Source organism: Rhinolophus sinicus, chromosome 2 (assembly GCF_057876585.1).
Source record: "Rhinolophus sinicus isolate RSI-liver-muscle chromosome 2, RSI-T2T, whole genome shotgun sequence".
Classification (NCBI taxonomy): domain Eukaryota; kingdom Metazoa; phylum Chordata; class Mammalia; order Chiroptera; family Rhinolophidae; genus Rhinolophus; species Rhinolophus sinicus.
Window position 1 is genome coordinate 61,876,824 of NC_142502.1, and position 25,184 is coordinate 61,902,007.

Consider the following 25,184-nt stretch of genomic DNA (forward strand, 5'->3'; position numbering starts at 1 on the left):
CCAGGCTCACTGCTTTATAGTCAAAGCTCGCACTGTGTAAAGTGGGGCTAAAAAGCGGTGTGATGGCAGCCATTCATCTCCATGTGTGATCGAACGAAGCACTCGCACGCCGTGGTTTCACAGTGATTTAGATTTTCAGTTAAAGGGAAAGGCAGGAAGTATTCTATTTGGTCCAAAGCCAGCAATGCTAATTTCCATTCCCGACACTGCTGCTGCTCACTGGATGGACAGATCCCTGACCTGTTTCCTGGGTGACTGTCCTATAAGATGACACGCCCCTCAATAACAATCGTAGCAGCTCCCTTTTACTGAGGACCTATTACACTCCAAACAATATGTGCTTCTTATTTAACCTCACAACCACTGCATCAGGTGTATATTATTAAATAAACCTAGAATCCGATCACATCTCCGCTGTGCACCACTCCCATCTAGGTCCAAGCCTCCCCCATCTCACCTGAACGCTGCACGGCCTCTTGCCCGGTCTTTCTGTTCCTGCCCTTCCCCACCCCCCACTGACTGACTAGTCATTACAACTGCCAAGGTGATCCTGTTGTGACATGACATGACCTTAAGTCACATCATGTCACTCTTCTATGCAAACCCTTTCCCCCGCTCCCCACCCCTGGCTGTCGAACATGGCTTCTCCTATTACCCAGAATAGAAGCCCAGGTCTTTACAATGGACTCCAAGTCCCTCTGGGATCTGCTCCACCCTTCCTTTCTGTTCCTCCTAGTCCCCTGGCTCACTCTGCTCCAGCCACACTGGCCTCCTTGCTGCTCTACCAACCCACCAGGCACACCCGCGCCTCAGGACCTTTGCACGGTTGTCCATCTACACAAAATGTTCTTCTTCGCCCACGTATTTAAATGGTCCTCTCCCTTAGTCCCGATTGGTGTTTGCACAAATGTTACCTTATCAGTGATGTCTCCTCTGACCACCTTATTTAAAATTGCAGTCTTAGTGCTTTTCATTATCTACATATTTATTTCTTTTCTTTACTGTATTTTGCCCTCCTCTGATTCCATGAAGATAGGAATTGTTGTGTTCAAGACTACATCGGCCACATATTTGGCACTTAATAGATATTTGTTGAATTTATAAATAGAGGAAGAATCTTGGGGGGTAGGGTGCTTGCCTACGTCTGTACTGGTAGTAAAGAGCAGCTAGGGCCCACACTGGTTCCCTCTGACTCAGAAGCCCTGTCCAGGACACCCGAAACCCTCCTTGCACACCCCAGGGGCTGTTAAGGATGCAGCAGGCATCAGACTGGAACTGACGAGGGTCGAATGGCTTTCTGTCCTCTTCTCTAACCGGGAGAGCTCCTCACCTTAGACACACTGGACCCAGTCAACACCACTTCCTAACGGGGCAGAGAAGCAGGGGGAGCCCCCTTTCTGAGGATTTGCCTTGCCCTTCTCCAACCTTCCCTTGAGAATCGCAGGAGCCAAAAAGCATTAGATCCACGCAATGGTCAAACGCAAAAGGCTGGGCACAGCCTGACGGGCTTTGCCATTGGACCCCCGTCACTAACCTCAGTGAGATGGCTTCTGCAAATTACCTCTGATTCTGGCAGAAAGGACTACATTGGTCCAAATCGAGCACTCTGCTGCCTGGAGAATGGACAAGAGTGTGGAAGGGCTCCCACAGCACTAGGAGGAGTCTGGGGAGGGAGCGAAGGAGGGGTTACAGTGCAGGGTTATATAAAAATAGGAATAGCCGCAAAGGAGGGGGGTTGGAACCACCCTACTTGCACCTCTCTCTTTGTTGAATGAAATAGGTCTTTGAGTAGGTGGACCACTAGCTAGACATGGGCAGTCTTTCTTGTTATACCCTTTGTTGAGATCACTGTAGTTTTTAATTAAGTGAATTAATATAAGTAACAGAGTTAGAATAGTAACTGACACACTGCACGTCCTACATTTCTGTAGCTATTACCATAATGGGGTTTCATCACTATATTTTCCCCACAATAGCTAAAAGCTCAAAAAGCATCCTGCCAGGTAAAGAATGCAAGGATTGAATCTTCACATGCTTTAAAGCTGACTTTAAAATATATTTATCAGCCCAGACTGTTCTAAAAAATAAGTAAGACTAGGCTGTAAGCTTGGTAGGTAAGAATCTAGACTTATTGTTTTTATATCTCTATTGAGATGTTGAAATGGTAATTCTGCAAGATATATGCACAGTTAGGTCATTTTTATTATGGTTTTGTTAATCATGGGAATGTTATTTAAAACAACTATATATATGAAACCAAAAAACTTTTGAAAAGTAGGCAGTGTAAATCCCGTATCTGACCAAACTGTGGCAGACCTCCGGAGAAAGTTACAAACATCTAATCAATGGTGAGAGATGTGGAAGAAAAAGACATTTTAGGGAAAATATAATGTAATGTCAAAAGAATGCAGGAGCGAGGTGACTGCGCTAAAGCATACAGTGGCTGCCAACTAGGAACGTTCAGCTGGAAACCAATGAAGGTGAACAACAGAGAAACTATCCAGCAAACCAGACCCATTAAAAGAAGAGTGAAAGTCTGTGGGGTCGGACCCTAACCCCACGCAGCTTTTGCCGTGAGAAAGGAATGAAAAAGAAGCTACGTTACAGCAGTAAATATTGTACAAAGCTCACATGCCCATTCACTCCAGTGTGAGAAACAGATTTTTTCAAGCATTCCAAAGGGATGTCACCCCCAAAGCCCCTCCGCAAGTCACTGAAATAAGTGCTTTTCTTTAATGCAAAGATAGTGCAGGATACACAGTTGACAGGCATTTTGTTATGTTTTGTTTCCTTCCAGAACGGGTTAGTGACAAAGGTGCCAAGGCCATGCTGTGGCTGGCAGTTGTGTGGAGCTCTTCAAAGGAATGCGTTTCTAAAGAATGTTTAAGCAAGCGGAAGCAACCCAATATGGACGGTGTGGAGCGCTGTTTGCCAAGAAGGCATTTCCCTTTGAATACAAATGTAGATTGAGCCCCACGGACCAGAGCTTAGGCCATGGAGGGAAGAAGACACAGAGATTTTTTGCTGAAAAAAAAAGTATGTCTGTTTTGTATTTTATAAGCATGTGTTCTGTAAAGGGCAAGACACTGGAAGTACTTAGAAACAAGCCTGGTGCTTCCATAAGAGAACACGATTAGACAAGTGTAAGTCTTGATTTTGTATAATAGGTAGGTAGGATTTATGTACCATGTAAAGAGAAGTCACCCTCGATGAGAGGCATTCCAGTGACGATGCGTTCTGCAATTACAATAAGGGCGGGAAAAGCTACTCCTAAGAACCAGCTTCAACTGCAAGCCCCATCTCGAATCATGTTCTCACCCAAGTGTCTTCAGATACAGTAAAAACTGTGCTTTTCTGGGTTGGAAAAAATTATGACTAAGCCAGTTACAGTCGTTTTCTGGTTTTGTTAAGTGCGTCCCTAGTATCTTTATTACTTACTCATCCCACTGCCTTGGGCTGAAGTAAATTCAGTTGGACCTAATAAATCAAAACACAACGAGAATCAACAGAAACATAAACTATGACTTGCAGTCCTGATACATGACCTTGTCTATTATTAATGCCCAAAGCCAGTAAAACCATCACTGCTTTTGAGAACAGTAATTAACTTTGGTGTAGCCATTTTCCATTGCCCAAGTGTTTTCCCATCGCATATCCCCTTTATTCTGCACTTGGGACATGGTTGTGATGCTGACCCCAATTACCGGTGAGCACGCTCAGAAATTTGGTGGCTTACTGAAGACATGCCTGATAGAGCCAGGACTTTTATAATACAGCTACTATTCATTTTCAATGCATTGCTTTTCTTATTGAAAAAAATACCCTATGACATTGTTAGCCGTGGGACTGCCTAGTGAAAATTTTGTAGCTTGACGCATTTTTCTAACTATGGTACATGTCATTTCCACTTTTCAGTGCCAGGAACTTGAGGGGGGCACTCCTATCCTGGATACTGCAGAGCAAACAGCGGCTCGTCTCTTTCCCAGAATCCCACCTCTGGCTACGGGGAAACAAAAGAAAGAGAATGGTACCTGACTGTCTCCTGGGAGGCAGGGCCAAGAACACTAGAGCTCAGCTGACTCTCCAGGGACTAGGAGCTGTCTAGAGGACAGGGGCCTCTGCTTCTTGCCTCTGGGAGCATCAAGATCATCAACGGGAGCAAGACTAATGAGCCACTAGAGGCAGGAAAGGTGACTGACATCCTCTCTCACCACCATAACCATCAACGTAACACCGAGCCCAGGCCTCATAAAACTGGAAGGTGGTGGGATCTGGGAGACAGTGAACAAACTCTGAGCCCCGAGTCCTCAGAGACTTTTCAGAGTGTGGTTTTGCAGAGGCTGCAGGGATTCGATGGGCACTTCATGCTTTCCCTCCTTACTTTCCAGTTTGCGGTGCATTTGCCTTCCTGCTGGGAATGCAGCCGTGATGTTGGAGGCTTGAAGAATCAAGGAGGGCACTGTAACTGAGATGAAAAGGAAGCCAGGCTAAACTGAGAGGCAGGGGAACGCTGGGGTGTCCAAAGCAGGGCAGCAGGTCACAGGAGCCCTGGGTGGCTTGCTCCCTGAATCGTACTAAATCGGGGACGTAGACCACGTTAGTGCTTCTCACGACACTGCTGGCATTTTCGATAGGAACATCTGTGCTGCTGTGGGACTGCTCCGACCATACAGACTGTTGGCTTCTCTGGCCTCCTCCCCTACATACCAGTAGCACCCCCCAGCCCTGACACCGTGACCTCCACCCCCTGGCTGAGATACTTTCTAGCACTTTCTATGCTTAAAATTTCCCAAGTGCATGATTAGAACAGAATGGCATTGGTGTGAAAGTGCTCTGAGGTGTCAAAAATCTACAATCATACAAGGAGAAACAAAGAAGAATGCATTCAGCTTCAAATAACAAAAAAACCGGACCAACCAGACTTCACTAGTAAGGGCTAATTTTTCCCCCATATGAAAAAGCCCTGAGGAAGTCAGTCTATGGAGGCCGGCCTCCTTGGGGAGGCAGACTCTTTTACTTTTGTACTTTGTCATCCTTAGAGTGATGGCTTTTATCCTCCCATGATTTCAAAATAGCTGCTCGACCTCCAGGTGTCACATGCAGATTCCAGGCAGGAAAGTAAAAGAGCCATTCCACCTTTTTTATTCAGGAAGGGAAGCCCTTCCCGGCAGACTTCTGGTTTATCTCATTGGCCAAAGTGCATCGCCTGGCTTCCCCTGGCTAGAAGGTGGTTAGGAAAATGGAACATTGAGATTTCTAGTCTCTTCAATAGAGGAAAGCATCGGAGAAGGCCGTTGGGACTGGGTCTTGAGAGCCTACCTCGAGTGTCTGCCAGGAATCTCTATCCCTCAGTGTCCACATTCCGCAAAGATGCTGATTTGTATTTTATATTCAATAACTCTGAACACATGAATGAATGGTCTGTACAGGTGCAAAGCCATGCAGGAGCTTGTTTCTCCTTGCTTATTCTCACTCAAATAAGAATCCCTCTCATCTGCAGCCCCCTGGCCTCCCAAATCAACAGAAACAATGACCAAATTGGTCACAATTTCAGATTAACAAATTTGAAATTATCTGTTTTTACCACTATGCATAACAGGTTTCCAAAGAAGACATCATACTCTTCTCTGTAACACATCTCTCCTCTTAAAAACAAAATTTGGCTTTTAGCATAAAAGCAAAATATACACAAAATAAAATAAAAAAAGAAATCTATTATCCACACAGACTGATAGTTAAATTAAGTCTTATAATAATATATTGCAAAGCTAGTAGACATACAAGACTTACACATCAATGTATTCTATGTTGGCACATGCAGTGCCTTGAATATAGCAGGAGTGTTACAGCTTAGGTACATTAATATTTAGCTCTCTTATCTTCCCTTTACCTAAGTACCCACATTTTCTAAAAACATTTAGCTCCTTGGCTGTAGAAAAGCAAAAGGTAAATACAAATATATATACTAAACCTTTTACAAATTAAGTGATATAATGTGGACTTGGCTTATATAATGCAAGGTGGTGGGGAGAGAAAAGCAGGCGGTAGAGGAGTGGGGAATAGACGAAAGAAAATTGACCATGACTTCATAATTACTAAATCTGGGAGTGAGGTACATGTGGGTGACTTATACAAGTGTCTCTAATCTTGAAATTTGCCACAATATACAGTATTTTTTTAATAGCTCTGAACTTAATATTGGTACCTATCTCACTGATGAACTTCAAAAACATGCTGAATGTTTTTGCCCAACACAAAAACCATAAACTGTGTGATTCTACAAAGGATGCCAAAAAGAAAAGAAAAAACTGTATTAAAATTGTAATACGCAATGCCCTGTTTCCCCAAAAATAAGACCTAGCCAGACAATCAGCTCTAATGTGTCTTTTGGAGCAAAAATTAATATAAGACCTGGTATTTTGTATTGTATCGTATCGTATCGTATCGTATCGTATCGTAGTATTGTAAAGACCCGGTCTTATATTATAGTAAAATAAGACCGGGTCTTATATTAATTGTTGCTCCAAAAGACGCAGTAGAGCTGATTGTCTGGCTAGGTCTTATTTTCGGGAAAACACAGTATATACCGATAACAAAAGACGAATACAAGTCCCGTCTGACTTCTGCAATCACAAGAGGTGCTCAAAGTGGTTACCATCAGCGTAATTTTAATATAGTTTTTTCCTTTCTTAAAATGTGTATACATTTTTTTGGCACCCTCTGTATTTCTATGAAATGTTTAGAAAAGCCAAATTTATAGAGGCAAAAAGAAGACCAGCAGTTGCCTGGAGCTAAGGGGAGTGGGGACTGACTGTAAATGGGCATAAGCCAACTCTGTGGAGTGATGAAAATGTCCTAAAACTGAATTGTGGTGATGGTCACACAATGTATAAATTTACTAAAATATCACTGCACTACACTCTTATAATGAATAAATTTAATGATATGTAAATTATACCTCAATAAAGCTATTTTGAAAAATAGCTCTGAACACACAGAGAGAGAGAGAGAGAGAGAGAGAGAGAGAGAGAGAGAGAGAGACAAAGAGAGAGAGATCCATTGTTACTTGTTAGTACTAAACTTAGGAAGACAAGACTTGCAGAAGTGGTAAAAAAGAAAGACAATTTTGACGAAAGGACAGTGTCCAAGTATTTCAAGGATTCTCTGCCATCATAGAAAAGCAGCGCCTGGTCATAGATATCATTTCTTGCAATCTTCCTGCAAATATGAAATTAAAAACAGAAACAGGAAAAAGCAAACAAAGGTGTGTGCATGGCCCAGCGGGAGCAGTGACTACCCCCGGGAGCCAGGAGGAAGTCATTAGATCCCTTTATTTATAAAAGTCAGAGGAGACAGATAAAAACAAGGGATACCAGATAAACAAACAAAGGTAATTTCAAGTTTCAAACCATTTTAAATATCCTAAATTATCGGCTTGTGCCAGCAACAAAGTAATTTTTGTTTTTTAAACTTTCAGGAGGATCTGATCCATTCAAAATCACCTCAGATTAAATCTACCTAGTAAGAAAAATAAATTTGAAATTGCATTTTCTTTTGTAAAAGGCAGCATCTCTGACAAGTTAGAATTCACACCAAAATAGAATAAAGGAAGCTGCAAAGTCATCCGAAGCATGGGACATTATGTTACGGGTACAAGCTTGGGCTGCTGCAAAGTAAGAAGCAAAACAACTCCAATTTTTATCAATATTCTCTATTAAACAATAACCGCTAGTGTTTACACTTAAATGTTGGGACAAACAACTTATATACAGACCTCATAAATTTTCCATATCCTGAAATTTAATAGAAGTTTGTTCACTGTCGCTTGAAACACAGACAGTACAATTTAAATTTTAAAATTCCCAGGGCACATCCCTGAAAGGGGAAGTGAGAAAGAGACAGATTTCCTGGGTCTGGTCCCAGATGGCACCACTCTTGGTATCTTCGCCCACATCTCCGAGTTCACACACTGACCTCAGTTAGTGCCCTGCAGGCTTGTATAAACAGGATCCTAGCTGGTGATTTACTCTGCCCTCTGACAGCCCTTAATCACTCCAAGACAGTCTTACCTTATATGTACCGCAGCTGACCTCACACTCCTTCTTATACAGACTTCTGTTTTATTATTCATTCAAATATTGTCTTCCCAAATGAAACTGCTAAGAACTTAAAAAAAAAAAAAAAAAAAAGCTTGCTAAGTCCCTCTCTTCAGTGTTCCTGAGACCTGGAGACGCAAAATTTCAGAGTTTGCATTTTCGACAGGCTTAGTAAGTAAGACGTCCTAAAGACCTACGGCAACCACCAGTTAGCTCCAGGATTCTTTCCCTTATGTACAGGGCACCCTTGGGGTTGCCCCTGGAGCCTGCACACTGGTCTGGAGTTAGTTGGCAGCCCTGGATTCTAATCCAGGGCTGTCCGTTCTCCACAACCATTAGACGTGTAAACCTGGGCAAGTCAGAAACTTTCTGAGCCTCAGTTTTCTCACTTTAAAAGGTGTAAATAACAGCTATAATCGCAGGTGGTTGTAAAGGTTAAATGAGAGGAAGAAAAAGTATCCTAGACAGCATGTAGCACAGGGCCGGTTAGAGTACTGAGTTCCTGGAACACTCTCCGAGAGAGCTTCAGTTTGACAAGTAAAAAGCACGACTGTTTCATCCTGTAGAAAAACGAGCCTATAGAAGGGTACAGGCATACCTCGTTTCATGGCACTTCACTTGATTGTGCTTCACAAGTAATGCATTTTTTACAAGCTGAAGGTTTCTGGCAAGCCTGTGTTGAGCAAGCCTATGGGCACCATTTTTCCAACATCATTTGCTCACTTCATGTCTCTGTGTCACATGTTGGTAATTCTTGTAGTATTTCAAATTTTTTCAGTATCGTTATATTTCTTATTGTGATCTGTGATCAGTGATCTTTGATGTTACTATTGTAATTGTTCTGGGGTGCCACAAACCATGCTCATATAAGACAGCTAGCGTAATCAATAAATAATGTATGTGTTTTGACTGCTCCACTCACCGGCCATTCCCCACCTCTCTCCTCCTCAGGCCTCCCTACTCCCTGAGACTCAACATATTGAAATTAGGTCAATTAATAACCCTATAATGGCCTCTAAGTATTCAAGTGAAAGGAAGAGTCTCACATCTCTCACTTTAAATCAAAATTTAGTAATGATTAAGTTTAGTGAGGAAGGCATGTCAAAAGCCAAGACAGGCCAAAAGCTAGGTCTCTTGTGTGAAACAGCCAAGTTGTGAATGCAAAGGGAAAGTTCTTGAAGGAAATTAAAGGTGCTACTCCAGTAAACACATGAATGATAAAAAGGCGAAAAAGCCTTATTGCTGATATGGAGAAAGTTTTAGCGGTCTGGATAGATCAATCTAGCCACAACATTCCCTTAAACCAAAGCCTAATCCAGAGCAAGGCCCTAACTCTCTTCAATTCTATGAAGGCTGAGAGAGGTGAGGAAGCTGCAGAAGAAAAGTCTGAAGCTCGTCAAGGTTGGTTCATGAGATTTAAATAAAGAAGCCGCCTTCATAACATAAACATGCAAGGAGAAATAGCAAGTCCTGACACAGACGCTGTAGCAAGTTATCCAGAAGATCTAGCTAATTAATGAAGGTGGATATACTAAAGATCAGATTTTTTAATGTAGACGAAACAGTCTTATATTGGAAGATGCTATCCAGGAATTTCATACCTAGAGAAGTCAATACCTGGCTTCAAGGCTTCAAAGCTTCAAAGGACAGGCTGACTTTCTTGTTAGAGGCTAATGCAGCTAGCTGGTGACTTTAAGTTGAAGCCAATGCTCGTTTACCATTCTGAAAATCCTAGGCCCCTTCAGAATTATGCTAAATCTACTCTGCCTATGCTCTATAAATGGAACAACAAAGCCTGGATGACAGCACCGTGTTTTCAACATGGTTTACTGAATATTTTAAGCTCACTGTTGAGACCTACTGTTCAGAAACAAAATAAAAAAGATTCCTTTCAAAATATTACTGCTCATAGACAACGTACCTGGTCACCCAAGAGCTGATAGAGATGTACAATGCAGTATTTTCATGCCTGCTGACACAACATGCATTCTGCAGCAATGGATCAAGGAGTAATTTCACCTTTCAAGTCTTATTATTGAAGAAATACATTTGGTAAGGGCTATAGCTGCAGTAGATTATGATTCCTCTGATGGATCTGGGCAAAGTAAATTGAAACATTCTGGAAAGGAGTCTACCATTCTAGATGCGATGAAGAACATTCATGATACATAAAAAGAGGTCAAAATATCAACATTAACAGGAGTTTGGGGGCCAGCCCGGTGGCTCAGGTGGTTTGAGCTCTGTGCTCCTAACGCCGAAGGCTGCCAGTTCGATTCCCACATGGGCCAGTGGGCTCTCAACCACGAGGATGCCGATTCGACTCCTCGACTCCCACAAGGGATGGTGGGCTGCGCTCCCTGAAACTAAGATTGAACATGGCACCTTGAGCTGAGCTGCCACTGAGCTTCCAGATGGCTCAGTTGGTTGGAGCACATCCTCTCCACCACAAGGTTGCCGGTTCGACTCCTGCAAGGGATGGTGGGCTGTGCCCCCTGCAACTAACAACAGCAACTGGACCTGGAACTGTGCTGCACCCTCCACAACTAAGATTGAAAGGACAACAATTTGACTTGGAAAAAGTCCTGGAAATAGACACTGTTCCCCAATAAAGTCCTGTTCCCAGTCCCCCAAAAAATCGTAAACAACAACAACAACAACAAAACGAGTTTGGAAGTGGATTCCAACCCTCCTGGGTGATTTTGAGGGGTTCAAGACTTCAGTGGAGGAAGTAACTGCAGATGTGGTGGAAATAGCAAGAGAACTAAAATTAAAAGTGGAGCCTGGTGATGTGACTGAATTGCTGCAATCTCATGATAAAACTTTAAAGGATGAGGAGTTGCTTCTTATGGAAGGGCAAAGAAAGTAGTTTCCTCTTGAGATGGAATCTACTCCTGGTGAAGATGCATGCAGTGAAGATGGTTGACATGTAAACAAAGTATTTGGAATATCACATAAACTTAGTTGATAAAGCAGTGGCAGGGTTCGACAGGATTGACTACAATTTTTAAAGAAGCTATCCTGTGGGTAAAATGCTATCATATCAAACAGTATTCATGCCAGAGAAATCGTTCGTGAAAGGAAGAGCCAATCGATGTGGCAATCTGCACTATTGTCTTATTTTAAGAAATTGCCACAGTCACCCCAACCTTCAGCACCTTCATCAGTCAGCAGCCATCAACATCAAGGTAAGACCCTCCACCAAGAAGATTATGACTCGCTGAAGGCTCCGATGATGGTTAGCAAATTGTTAGCAATAAAATATTTTTAAATTAAGATATGCACATTGGTTTTTAGACATAATGCTACTGCATATTTAATAGACTATAGTATAGTGTAAACACAAGTTTTATATGCATCAGAAAACCAAAAACTTAGTGTGACTTGCTTTATTGCAACATTCGCTTTATCATGCTGGTCTGGAACTGCAGTACCTCCAAGGTATGCCTGTACTAGAAAATACTATGAAATCAGGGCCTCCCATTCCCTGAAGTACCAGCAGGAACTACTCGCAGGGTTGGTGAGCCAGTTCCATTTGTTTATTACCCGTCAGAGTGTGGAGCAGGATACAGGCTACCATCTACCTGCTCAGATGTAAGTCCAGCAACAGACCTGAACCTGGTTCAGCCCTGGTGCTACCTAGAAAAGACTAGGTCAATTTGGGGTTTGAAGGCAGACCCATCCTCCCCTGCTTTAGAAGAGAACCCCCCACATCCTCCTGCTACAGATGCCCAGTCTTGAAGTTGAACCAGCTTTGCCCCCCATCCCACCCCACCCCCAGCCACAGAGTACATGCCAAATCAGGTCTTTAGAATGTCCAGTGGCTTCTTATCAGTCACCAAATGTTTTCAGTCTGGGCCCAAAACCAACAGTCAACTTCCTCTTCCCACATACTCGTAGTGATTTATCTAAAATTCTCTCTGATGTTGCAACGAGTTTCCTAACATACGCCCTCATGGGTGTTTTGTTTTCCCTGTAGTTTGAATCCAAACAGAAACATTCAGGCACAGACAGGTGTTGCTTTATAACTGGGGGGTTGGGGACCAGAGTGGCCTGTAAACTGACCCTCCTAATGAAGGCAGCGTGGCCACACTGCTGGGGCAGCCTGGACAGGTGAGAGAGTGGTTGCAAGACAGAAAAGGATCCTGCATGGAGCCATTTTTCCGATCAGGCAGCTGCTGCCTGGAGTTCCTGAATTGTCTGGTTCCCCACCAGCACAAGCTCGGTTATTCTACAACCTGGGTTTGTTTTTATGGTCTTTCTCAGTCTAAAGAACACTGCGCCGGGGATTGTGACAAAGACCCTACCCCTGACCAAAAGTACCTTGGACCCAGTTTTAGCAAGTTTTAGTAAGAATCCTGCCAAGTCAATTTGCAGAGAATACTCTCTCTCTGATATCCTCACAATTCCTTAGGTGATACCTGGCCTGCCTTCAGCAAGAATCCTATTCATTTAGCCAGAATCCCCACCCTTGATGTCTCCTCTTAGTTATTTTCCGCCCACCCCTCCCACCTGCTCCTTGGCTATAATTCCCCACTTGTTCTTGTTATAGTCAGAGCTGAGCCTGATCTCTCTCCTCTACTGCATTCGTCTTGATGCCTGCACAACAGTCCTGAATAAGGTCTTCCTTACCACTTTAACAAGGGTCAACAATTTTTTCTTTAATAATGGTAGTGGGTTGAATGGTGGACCCCAAAATGTCCACATCCTAATGCCCAGAACCTGTACAACATTATATGGCAAATGAGTGGATATTACTTTACTAGGCCCCAAATGCATCCTCGTAAGAGAGGCAAAGGGAGTTTGGGGACACAGACAGAGACACACAGAAGAGGAAAGAGCGATATGAAGACAAAAGGAAAGATTGGATTAATGTGGCCTCAAGCTAAGAAATACCTACGACCACCAGTAGCTGCAAGACTCAAGGAATGGACCCTCTCCTCGGGCATCTAGAGGGGCCTCGCCTGCCAACAGCTTGATTTCGGACTTCTGGCCTCCAGAACTGTGAGAGAACAAATTCCTATTGTTTTATACCATCCAGTTTGTGGTAATTTGTTATAACAGCCACAGAAATTAATACAGGGACAGAAGTATGTCTTAGCCTGTTCAACCTACAAAATACCACAGACTGGGTAGCTTATAAATAACAGAAATGTATTCCTCACAGTTCTGGAGCCAAGAGCAAGGCAGCAGATTGTATGTCTGGTGAAAGCCTGCCTCCTGGTTCACAGCGAGGCCTTTTCATTGTGTCCTCACATGGTGGAAGGGACGAGAGAGCTTTGTTTCTGTGATACACTTTTATACGAGGGCACTAATCTCACTCAGGAGGGCTCCACCCTCATGACCCAACCACCTCCCAAAGGCCCCACCTCCCACTTCCAAACATCATCACATTGGGCATTAGGTTTCAACACATGGATTTGGGGAGACGTAAACACTCAGACCACAGCAAAGTGAGAAGCGGGCTTTGCAGCCAGCTAAGGTATTAAGGAACCATGTATTCAAACCTACATTGTTACAATAGGCTTGAATCATTTTTATAATAAAAACTAACAATTACAAACCCTAAAACATGAGTACATGTGTGATTTGGGAAATGGGGGAGAGTGACGCTCTGAGAAGATACGCAGATCAGAAAGACAGCTGAGTACACACAAGACCTTTAGCTGCTATTCTCAACCCACAGAAATAAAATTTAATTAGGTCCCCAAATGTACACACTCCTAAATTCTCTCATTAAAGAAAATAAAAAGGTTATCAAATGTCCAGTTCTTCTAGAAGAAAGACCACGATACTGGGAGGGTCTATTCTAGAATCTGTTGCAGAATCTCTGAAAGCGGCCCAGACTAGTTTGATGTTAAAGAGCATGAGTTTCTTCATCTGGTTTAAAGATGTTTTACTACACGTCACAGGAATGATTTTACATTAATTGATGACTTCAAGGACATAAAATGCCACGAAAATATATCTTTAGGAAAATTCAGTGAGAAATACCTATTGAAGTACAAGAAAGAAGTGGCGTGTGACTAAAGCAACTCTCTAGTGGGGGGATGTCACGCTCTCCAGTGGGTGATAACCAGGAATGTTTATGCTCTTCACGTAGCCACACACGAGGGTAGCCCCCTGAGCAACAAACAACCCTCATCCTGTATTATTTGCCTGGTCACCGGTGTTATGAGACATTACCTAACAGGCAGTACAGTGAACTATCAAATGATCCTTTATAAACAAGGAATTACTCAAACCACCACAAAGGGAAGGAGTCAGATACAAGCTTTCTAGCCCTGTCTCCTGTTACTCCCTTTCACAAAATCCGTGCTCTGGCCACATCGCTGGCATGCTTCTTCCCAAACAGGGCTTTCCTCCCACCCCTGTACTCTCTCCAGAAAGGCCCTCCCTCCTTAGTTCCTGCCCATCGAAATCCAGGCTATATTAGTCTGCTAGGGTTGCCATAACAAAGTACCACTAACTTGGTGGCTTAAAACAACTGTGAGAGATATTCATGCTCTCACAGTGCTGGAGGCTAGAAGTCCAAACCCAAGGTGTCAGCAGGGCCGAGCTCCCTCTTAAAGCTCTTGGGGAGAATCCCTTCCTTGCCTCCTCCAGCTTCTGGTGGTGGTGGCATTCCTTGACTTGTGGCCACATCACGCCAATCTCTGCCTTCTTAGTCAGTTGGCCTCGTGTTTTCTGTCTGTGTCAAACCTCCCCCACCTCACTCGTAAAGGACACTTGCCATTAGATTTAGGGCTCACCCAGATGATGCAGGATCATCTCCTCATCTCAAAAGCTTTCATTTAATGACATCTGCAAAGACCTTTTTTCCATACAAGGGAAAATTCATAGGTTCCAGGGATTAGGACATGGAGATATCTTTGGGGGGAGCAGGGATATCACTCAACCCATTACACAGGCTAAACTGATGTAACGTCACTCACCAGAAGCCCTCCCTTGTCTTGCTTTCTGAACCTTAGAGGATGGCTTTCTGTCCTCTCACAGACACACCCTGCAGCTTTCTCATCAGCTTCGCGTGGTCTAGCAGAACCAGCCAGCCCCACTGCTTTTCCAAAGTGGGGGCTCCTAGAGCAAGAGCTCACCAGGGTAAGGAGGAGGGACTCCATGTCCTCATCCTTGCTGGCACCACACTGTGACAATGACTTCTGTGCCTGTCTGTCTCCCCCACGATAGCATCTGGAGGGCAGGGCCCATATTTTACTCTCCTTTGTAACCCCGCCCCCCACCACAGAATCTATAAACAATAGGGGCATAATTGACAACTGATATTTGTCAAATAAAGGAATGACTATATGTGGATCACACGAAATGTAGTATCGTGTATATTACTAAACGTTAGGCGGAATCGTGTATCTGTGTCCTGCACAACGCTTGGTGGGGAAGATAAATACTTACAGGGTTCTCACCTATTCAGCCAACAGGCTCTGTCAATCACACCCACGAAGCTGATTTAATGGCCCAGTATTGGGTTGATAAACACATAAAAACAGTGACCCAGATGATGTCTAAGGTCTTTTTCAGCTCTAAATTTTATGATAACCAACAACTGGAAAAACAAACTGGCATGCAACCAAATTGTAGTGATCTGACCAATCAGAAAGCTGAGGTTAAGGAAAAATGCCTAAGTAAGTGCAAGGTGTTTGGAAGGCACTGGACAAGACAAAATGTGAACCTTGGGTGGCACCCTTTAGTCATCTTGTCTGTAGGGAATACCTTCATTAAACAAAACACAAACCCACTGGACAATACAGGCCATGAAGTCCCGAGTGGAGCAGGTGATCTAAGAGTTCCAGTCACCTTTGGGGAGGGTCACTTCCCTCATCTCTAAGCCCTACTCAAGTCCACCCCCGCCACCAGATCTTCATAAAATTCTCACAAAAATATTTAAAGAGCTTTACAAATCAAAGGGCTTTCAAATTACTATGAGACACAGAAACTTCCATGGGCTGGAAGCCTCCTCCGTTACTGTTCACTGTCCTCTGGGCTCCCTACGTCCCCTCCTGCTCCTCCACCCCTTGCTCTCAGTGGCTTTCTAAACCCCCATGAAACGTTATCTGATATACTCTTAAGGTTTTCTCTTTCTGAGGATATTTTTATATTGACCTGGAATTCTGGGAAACCAAAAAACTTGTAAGATTTAAAAGAATGAACTTCTAGCCACAAAATTGAAGGCACAAGGGACTCAGTAGACATTTTAAGGAAAATCTTTTCTGGACCCCTTCAAAACACACCCACTGAAGAGCCAGCTCTCCACCTACTTGAAAGTAGGCCAGCTCTGGCTGCAGATATATCAACCCATGGGCAGCTGGCATTCTCAATAATGAACAACTTCCTTCTGCTCTGTCAAGAGCAAAGACAAAGACATGATTCAGGGGCACTCAAATTGAATTATTGTCTTTGTTTAAACCTTCCCTCTCTGGCAGAGCTGTCAGCAGCCAGTCCGGGGACGGATGAAAGTTCTCAAAGGCAAAGCTGTTCAAGTGCCCAGGCAGCCAACACAAGGGGCTCAGCCTCTACTTTCTTTCTAGCCCAGTGGAACTGAGACCCCTCCAGAGGCGATACCCTGGACAGGACAGCCTGCCCTGGACCCAGCACCAAGAGGAAGGCAACAGGCTTCTGTTCAAAGGGATGCAAATCATCACCAAGGTTACCAGTCAGTTCACACTCAAAAAACCACCTGTGGAATACGATTTCCAAACTGCAGGTCATTGCCCATTTGTGGGTCATAAAAATAAGTCAGTGGGTCACATGCAACATTTTAAAGAATTAAATAGAATAGGATAGACAATATCAAAGTGCACTGCATGTATCTTGGGAAACACTTGTTTCACTTGTGTGTGTATTTATATTTGTATATATAAATACTGGGTTATTATACAAAATGCATTTCTTACAGTGGGTCACAGTCCAAAGTTTGAGCAAAAATCAAAATTTTTTTGCACTGTTTTTGAGCAAAAATCAAATGAGTACTCGATTCAAAGAATAATTAATACATAAACTACACTTCTTCCTAGAATGCCAAAAGTTATCCAAAAGTACCTTGGACAGTGTCTGCAAACCAAGTCAGTCTTACCCAAGCTTCGTTCTAGGGACTGAAGATGTATTTTCAGAGATCTGAGAATTCTCAGCGAGAATTTGTACGTGTCGCATTCTCAATGAGAATCGAAACTGAACATATTCAGAATCATCTGGATGTCTCCCACATAATTGTGTTAGGTTGTGTGGTTTAAATGCTTGCATTCATGTTTATAATCAAATGCAGATGGGCGGATAGCTAAGAACAAAACAGACGAAGGCTTCATCTAACAACACTGCACCAGATACACGGGAAGGCCAGGCTGTACACAGGGATCTGTCATCTCGACAGAGATGCTAGGTGGGAGAACGGAGTCATCGCCCAGCAACAGGAAACACAGGCATGCTGAACAAGGTACCTGGGCCACAGCACTCACTACCAAGTCAAGCAGTAAGGGGTACACTTATGGGTCCCATCTTTGCCTCATATACCAACTTGCAACAATTTCTTCATGGAAAATGTAAAACGAAATGCAATGAAATAAGTAATTTTTCCGTATCACAGTACAAGGTCTGACAATTAAGTTCGTGAACTTGTTGCACCGATGTTGCTAAACTTTTTTGTATCAGAGGGATTATTCATTATGAATTTGTACCAACTGGACAAACAGTTAACCAAGTTTACTATTTGGAAGTGCTGAAAAGGCTGCGTGGAAAAGTTAGATGATCTGAACTTTTTGCCAACAATTCATGGCTCTTGCATCACGACAACGCACCAGCTCACAGGGCACTGTCTGTGAGGGAGTTTTTAGCCAGTAAACAAATAACTGTTTTGGAACACCCTCCCTACTCACCTGACCTGGCCCCAATGACTTCTTTCTTTACCCGAAGATAAAGGAAATATTGAATGGAAGACATTTTGATGACAGTCAGGACATCAAGGGTAATACTATGACAGCTCTGATGGCCATTCCAAAAAAAGAGTTCCAAAATTGCTCTGAAGGGTGGACTAGGCACTGGTGTGGGTGCATAGCTTCCCAAGGGGAGTACTTAGAAGGTGACCGTAGTGATATTCAGCAATGAGGTGTGTAGCACTTCTTCTAGGATGAGTTCAGGGACTTAATTGTCCGACCTCGTGTAAAGGAACTAACAATGTTTTACAAATTATATAGCTAATTTCTTATACATTTCCTATCATGTTACTGAAGGAACTTTGTTTCTTTGCAGTATGTCTAGAAGTTAAATGGGGGTGGGGGAAGAGAGCACTCATGGGTTACACATTCATATCTTCTCACACATAAACAATTTTCCATCAACAGAGAGAAGCTGGAGCACAGAAAATACCAAGTGGCAGGTGATCTAACTTGTTTTTTTATTTGGCTAATTCATTTCCTTAATTATGCTTACCCCAGGGCAATATTAAATGAGTTTATCTTCCAATTATTGGAGGGGGAGGTTCCAGAGCACCTGGGACATTGGAAGAAGGCCAAGCTGAGTTTTTTTTTTTCGTTTTTTTTTAATGGTGAAGGGGAACAGGACTTTATTGGGGAACAGGACTTTTTTCCAAGTCAAGTTGTTGTCCTTTCAGTCTTAGTTGTGGAGGGTGCCGTTCAGCTCCAGGTCCAGTTGCCGTTGGTAGTTGCAGGGGGTCCTGCCCACCATCCCTTGCGGGAGTCGAACTGGCAACCTTGTGGTTGAGAGCCCACTGGCCCATGTGGGAATCGAACCGGTAGCCTTCGGAATTAGGAGCATGGAGCTCCAACCGCCTGAGCCACTGGGCCGGCCCCAAGCTGAGTTTTTGAATTCAGCTGAGAAAGGTCGGTAGAAGTGAATACTGAGACAAGCCTTCTGGAAGGAAATTCAGCAATCTGTATCTAAAGCTTCCAATTGTCGTTTGCTCTTTGACTCTGAAATTCCACTTCTAGAAACTCATGTGGATGTTAGGAAGGACTCAGTTCCAGGAATGCCTGATCCCAAGGTCAGCAGAGACGGTATAGTCCTATGCGTGTGGCACTGCTGATGCTGACGAGATGCTGACCTCTCACAGATACTGAGTGCTTTATGCCAGGCTCCGTTCTAAGCTCTCCACATCTACCATCTCCAAGCACCCCAATGCTGTAGGTATTAGATGCTCCCCATTTTACAGTAGAACAAACACAAAAAAATAAATACTGACTCTGGGTGGTGAACACATAATGTGATGTATAGATGATGTAATACAGAATTGTACACCTGAAATCTATGTAACTTTACTAACAATTGTCACCCCAATAAACTTTAATTAAAAAAAGAAAAAAGAAAATAAATAAATAATAAATATTTGCCCAGCTAATAAGAAGCAGGGCTGAGGTATAAACTCAGAATCTGACTCCAGAGTCTGTGCTCTTCAGCCCTGTCCTCTCAATGGATCACCAGCAGTTGTGTAAAATTACATAATATCTGTGATAATCCTGACAGAAACTTTCTTGGGGGACTTGGATTTAATAGCACTTCACTGTTAAATAAAAAGGAATTTAATCACACCACAGTACTAAAGAACTCAGACTCCCCAGAAATCTTGATTCCAGCCCAAATCCCTTTCTGCCTCATCTAGGCCTCTGGTTCGTGACAGCAGGTGGGCAGATTGGAAGGGCAGCACCTGCCTCCACAATGAACCCCTTCCCAACAGACGTGACAGGTCGCAGCAGCAGGCCTCAGCAAAGAGACAGCTGCTGTTTTCTCTACTGGAAAAGTTCAGGCCCTGGAGGCAAGGCCTGTGGCCACAATAAACCCCCGTATTCCCTTTCAGGAAAGGGGGACAGGAGGGAAAAATCCAAAGCAAACGAAAAAGTCTAGGCCCGGCTCTGCAACTGCTTTTAAACAGTACCAGCATGTTTCCATGCCCTGCCCAGAGCAGGGAATTCCCCAGCAATAAAGCTCTGAATCCAAGTTGCCACACCACGAGTGTCCTCACCCAGCATTCCCGGGTCTGACATTACCCCCAACAACACAGAGTTTAATGCTAAATGTGAGATAGAGAGACTATGTGCAATAGTTTAACATCATTACAGATGCTTTCAATGCTCCACTTATGAACTTGAGAGAAACAGAGCGGGAAGAATCTTAGTGATCTTCTGGGTTTTCAGTGAGGGTGCCATTGGCATGTGGAGTAGGCCAATTATTCACTGGGCTGGGTGGCATTTCAAGATTTCTAGTATCTGGGGTCCTCAACCATTAGTGCCCCTATATACTATGACAGTTTAAAAAGATCACCCTAAACATTCCAAGTGCCCCTGGAAGGACACTGCCACCCCTGGTGGAGAACCATTGATCAAGTGTGTCATTGAGGTCCAGAGAAGTAGTCATTTAGAACACTTAGTTCTGTGTTCTTTCCACTGCACTAAACTCCCCAAATAATATGCTCACTAGAGCATGAGACACTTAAAAATTAGGAATAGACTTCACACTTGATAGGATTTATGGCTTCTGGATCTAGGACTGATTGCATAAACTTCTTTTTCAATCTAACGGGTATTCTGGTATGAAACCATAATTCTATTACTATAATTACTTTAAAAGCAAAAAAGTGTCTAAACTAACAACCGCCAATCAATATTTAAGGCTTCAGGATGCACTGTGTACTGAACTCATACTGCAAAGAGTATCTATGAGAGAGAGAGAGAGAGAGAGAGAGAGAGATCCAGAAACCTTTGCATTTTGTTAAGAAAATGTTTTCCTAAAAACACCATCTCTGCAAACAGTTAAGGAAGTGAGTCCTATATGGGGTATTTATTTTACCAAATAAAACCGTTTACTTTGAGATTTTTTTTAAAATTAAGATTAAGATTCTTCTCTAACTCAATCTAATACTCATTCTGCATGCAAAATCTAAAGTTATACTTTAAATAATTTCTTGCTAGTTCTTAAAGGACTTACAACAAAATCAGTCCAAAGCATGACACATACCTTCAAAATTTGTGATAAGGGCACCACAAATTTTACAAATCACTTGTTGAATTTAGGACACTAGCACTATATAAACTCTTCCACTGAAGCTTCAGAGAAGAAAGGAAAAAAAAAACAAAAAAACTTCAGTATATCCATTCTCTAGTATTGGTTTATTCATATGATTCGTCTAATGGTGAATAATTTTTCCATCGCTTCGCTAACGTGTAAAAGCACATAGAGATACTTATGAGTTACACAAATTACCATCACTACAAGGAAAAGGAGGGAAGAAGTAAGGTAAGGAAGGTTAGAGATAAAGAGAAAGAGAGAGAGGGAGGGAAAGAGGGGGAGGGGGAGAGAGCGTGCAGGAGCCTGCCAGCAGGACTCCCAAAGACAGTGCCAAAAATAAAAGTATCTTACAGAAATTTCAGGTAAAATTCAAAAAGTACTTTGAACCTAGCATCAAATCTTGTATATACACATACATGTGGGTAAATATGATTCTATTTCTTACCTTACATCAAATCAAATTAATAACCACTAAGAATTCTTTTCCATTTCAGAAAACTTTATAGGGCCTATGTCTGCATGGAGGACAGGAGTGCATTCCCAAGAGACCACTCCCACTGCATATGACAGGGAGAATTTTCCAGTCCACAATCACAGTCTACAACAGAACAGTTTTACAACATAGCTGATAAGGGACTTACCTCCGCAGCCCAGACGCCGCCGAGGGCCTCACAAAGGCAAACGGTGCCGCCCTCCTGGGCCAGGGCTTTGTGTGGTCGGAGGGATAGGGGTTTGCTGGGGGATCAGCCTCCAGCCCCTTACCATTTACATGTCAATGGTCCAAGCTAAGCTCCTCTGACCCCAGTAGCCGTGCCTTTCGGGCAGCGAGGCCCGGAGTTTTGTCCTCCTTACTCCACGGAGCCTTGAATCCGCCGGCTGCCAGTAGACATCTGGCAAACTCCTTATGAGGGATTTGTCACCCTCTTCAAGCCCGGAGCCTAGGTAAATACATCAGCAACCGTCAGGCAGGCTTTCAAATTATCCGACGCCACCATGCTGGGAAAGATGAAAGCTTTAGGTAAGACTGACAGAATCAGAATCCCAAATTCCAAACTCAGTCTGGGTTGAAAAAATGTGCCGAAAGGAAAAAAAGATTTCAAAGAAATAGATGTTCTGTCTTTCATTTAAGGTCAAAAAGCAACTATTCTGGGGTTATAGTTTGTTTACAAGTGAATATGAGACCATGGTGTGATGTGGGTGCCAAAAACAAATGCATGAACAGACTTAACAATTTTAGGATCCATGATCCAAAAGACAGTATTGGGAGCGAGTAGGGGTAGGGATGGGGGCTGGGGGCTGGGGGCTGGGGGTGGGCAGAGGAATAGATGGTCTATATACTGTTCTACAGGGAAGAGTGGGTAACTAGGAGAGCAAAAATTATAGGAATCCTGTCCTATGAAAGAGACATGATTTGAGCAGGGTACGGGAGAGGGTGGCATCCTCAATACATGAGGGTACAAAGAACAGATATATTCTGGGGGCTCCAGACAGCAGAACAAAGGATTGCCGGTTGGATGGAAACAGCATCTGCATAAGCTCAGGAAAGTTTTCTAACAATTAAACACTCTGGCCCCAGACATCATGATCAAACTTCTCATATTTTTAAGTAACTAAAGAGGAAGACAAATGACTAAAAATACATTTAGTCATTTATTGTTAAAAATAACTTATCACAGCTAGCATATAATTTTCTTACTTTGTTAATAAGAGGTAGGATATGTTAAATATTTTGTGAGATGAAGATTAACTGTTTGGAAGAAACTTTTTCTAATATGATTTGATAAATGTCTTCCTGAATATTGCATATTACCTAAAATAAATCATGTAAAAATTAAAAAAAAAAAAAAAAAAACAAAAAACTCTAGCCCCTGTAAATCAGTGGGCAAGGGAGCTTTACCCCGGGAGGGGGGACCTGCACAGAAGGTGCTGGGAGAGGCTCCTTTCCATTCTCCCCGGGCTTCAATGACTTCTTCTGCATCTTGGTGAGAGAAGACCACCTTGAGACAGATTCTCAGGATTTTTAGAGCCAGGAGCAGAATGATTATGAAATAAAAACATGGATTTTAAAAGTGACATAATCTGTGTAATATAGAAAGACTTATTTATATTGGGATGAGGCCACTCTCACAACGCTCAAAAAGAGTCCAAGCATTAGTCATTTCTGAAAGTACAAAATGCACACCCATGGCCCATTTATTATGGTTTGATACTGGCAACGCTGGCTCCCTCGATCCTATTCCCTTAAATTCCTTTTCATATCTCCATTTTTCAAAAAGCTGCTGATATAACTTGGATCACTTACAGCACTTACATTTACAAAGTGTTTTTATGGTCAATTGAATTTTATGAATATTTCATAGGACAGAATCTCACTGCTGGTCTAGGACTCAGAAGCAGAGGAAACGAGGAAGTGTCTTCCCAATGTGTCTGCAGGGGCCTGGAGGGACCAGGGCTGTGACTCTTTACACCTCACTAAGGGCAAGGGTGAAAATCTTTCCTCCCCTGGAAAGTTCATTGTGCTGCCTACGTTGCAAATGAATCAAGAGACTTGCTTTGACCCACACTGCCCCCTGGCACTGTTCTGAGTACAAAGCCTACTCAAATGTGACTTCATCAAGCCTCCTCATATAGCAGAGGACACCACCACCATCACCACCAGCACCACCACCACCACCAGTACCACCACCACCACCACCACCCCTCATGACATTATAAAACAGATGTCAACAGTCTTATTTTTCTAACGTTTGCAGAGGAAATGCACAAGATACATGCATACAAAATGTTGGTAATTACTGACAAATTACCCTCCAAATAGATTTTACCAACTTATACTCCCACCAGTATCCTATAGGAGTGCCCATTTTCCTATCTGTTCACCAACATGGACATAATCAGTCTTTTTATGTTTTTATTTTTGAGAACTTGATAGCAAAAAAATCTAATTTTTGTTTCCTTTGTATTTCATTTATTATCAATAAGGTTAAGCATCATTTTATTTTTAAAATGCTAGGGGAACAAATGTACCTACAGAACTAAATTTGGTTATTTCCTCCTATTACTCTGCCTCATGTCAATTTGATTATTAGACCAGCCAGAAGAACTAAGAGGGAAAAGGAGAAATTTTCCCCTCCCCTACAAAGGAAACAACACAATGCTTGCCAGCAAACCCTTCTCTCACTGTGACAGAGCACCCTCCACTCCTGACCTGCCTCTTTCAGGCACATATATTCCAGTGTGTCACCATGACTGCAGTTCTTTTGTGATTCTCCTACAGTAGATATGCTGTCAACATAAGTGGGATTTAGAGTCTAGCAGAGTGGAGAGTACAGGAGTCATTTTGAAAGAAGCTCAGGATAGAACAGAAATAGCTCACTTGGAGGGCTGATCTTTTGGGATAGTTACATTTCAGACAGACCACGACCTAAGAGTATAAACAGAGGCCAATGCACACATCTGCTAGTTAGAAACCAGCACAGACACTGTGAGGGCAAATCTGTGATGGTACAACGCCCTTTAAGCAGGTTTGTTCAGTTGGAGGAAGGAACCTAAGGAGGAGGGGTTCTTCCATCCCAAACAAACAAGCAAAAAAACAACACTTTACTTTCTAGGAAAGGTTTGGTCTTCAAAAGAGGGAAATATTGAACTATCTTAAAACACCCCACAGGATCTAAAAGACAAATAAAACAAACTGATTTGCTAATAAATCTCACTTGATTATTAATGGGAATGTAAACCAGCATTTCTGAAAAACAATTTGACCTTTTTAATACTGCAACTCTATCACTACGGAAATAATTCTAATTATGAAAAAAGCTTCGTGCAAAGAGATGTACACTACAGCATTATTTATAAGAGCAAAACATTGGAAACAGAACAGGGAGACTTCTGTCCAATTAAAGAGGATGAGTCAGGAAACCTCCATCTCGTAGAATATTACACTGCCTTAAAAATGATGTTTGAAGGTTCACATTCTTGTCTCAGTAACGTATTATTGGGAATCTATTCTAAAGAAATAATCCCAAAACACAGGAAACTGATGTTCAAACTACTAGTCAACAAAAGAAT

At 42.7% G+C, this 25,184-nt stretch overlaps 1 protein-coding gene across 4 annotated transcripts in view; it reads right to left on the reverse strand.

Annotated features, from left to right (window-relative positions):
- Positions 1 to 25,184, reverse strand: part of ANKRD6 (ankyrin repeat domain 6) — a 168,219-nt gene that overhangs the window by 100,892 nt on the left and 42,143 nt on the right. Inside the window, exon 1 of one of the 4 annotated variants that reach the window (XM_019743301.3) lies at positions 21,758 to 22,003. The exons of the other annotated variants lie outside the window; for them this stretch is intronic. The gene's annotated coding sequence lies outside the window, so the exon portion shown is untranslated. Of the gene's footprint in view, positions 1 to 21,757; positions 22,004 to 25,184 lie in introns of those variants that run through there. 4 annotated transcript variants of the gene reach the window in all.